We start from the raw sequence: 1,234 nt of genomic DNA, 5'->3' as shown, positions 1-1,234 counted from the left end.
TAAGGTAAGGGACAAAAATTGTCCACCATCATAGAAAGATACATATATGAAATTTTGGGCCTACGGGATCACTTCTCCTTTCCTCTCAAATTTTATAAGACCGTTCCTCAATTTATTTCTATTCCACATTCCAATTTCTATAGGTCAAAAGAAGTAGGACAAAAAATAGCACTAACTTTTATAACTATATAAAAGCCTGGCTTTTATTTGCATTTTTGTTTGTGCATGATTTTAGCTCATTACAAACATATAATCTTATTTCAGAAGTTTTGGAACCACAGGGTATCCCACAGATCTCTGAAATTACCGAAGATTCACTGAAAAAGAATGATGTCCAAGTGATGATACCAACAACCACTCTTTCTGACATTCCACTGCCAGGAACTGTTCCTCAGGAAAAGCAAGGCCATCTATCCTGTGAGGCTAAAATTGATGAAGAATATGAACAGGGTAAGCTATTACTCTTGCTTAATGACATGAAAAAATAGAGTAATGAATGTATGTACAGAATTGAGCCTAATCCTTATCATAATTATATAAATATATAAATATCATTGATTTTGTTTTAAACCAAATAATTGCTTTCTTTTCCTAGATAGCCAAGTCACACACATTTTTTTTTTGGCTCAAGAATGATCTGTTTAGTTTCTTGTTAATAAATATTGTATTCAGAAGCCAAGAACCAGTTCTATTTCTTAGTCACATTGACTGGGGCAATCAACCAAATAAATCACCAGTAAACTATTAACTATAAATTAGTTATCAGCTCTAGAAATACCTATTAAAATATATTCTACATCAAAAAAGTCAGAGTGTATAACGGATAGAATCAATAAGTAAGAGCTAGGTTCAAATCCTGACTTTTATGGCTATGTGATTATGAGTTCGTTTCTTAATGTTGAGATTTCATAAACTATTTAAGATGTTTGCTGTGTTACTGATAGGTTGTGAGGACAACATATCTGATTGTGTGGTTGTCACATAATCTTAATTATGTATCTTACATCCCTCAATGTTAGTTGACCTTCCAGTTGTAACTTGGTCACAAGCACCTATCCCAACAGTTTATCATCCTGCATTAAAAGACTTACAAAATATTAAATGTTGTCCATCCATCAATGGAAGCTCTACTGATTTGTAATTACACAATATGTTTAAGGGCAACATCTTTTAGAAGTAAAAGCACCAAAGTGAGTGTGTCAAAACATCTGAAATCTGATCCTGGCTCTACTTC

Source organism: Gracilinanus agilis, chromosome 1 (assembly GCF_016433145.1).
Source record: "Gracilinanus agilis isolate LMUSP501 chromosome 1, AgileGrace, whole genome shotgun sequence".
NCBI lineage: Eukaryota > Metazoa > Chordata > Mammalia > Didelphimorphia > Didelphidae > Gracilinanus > Gracilinanus agilis.
Note: the sequence above shows the minus strand (reverse complement) of the source record.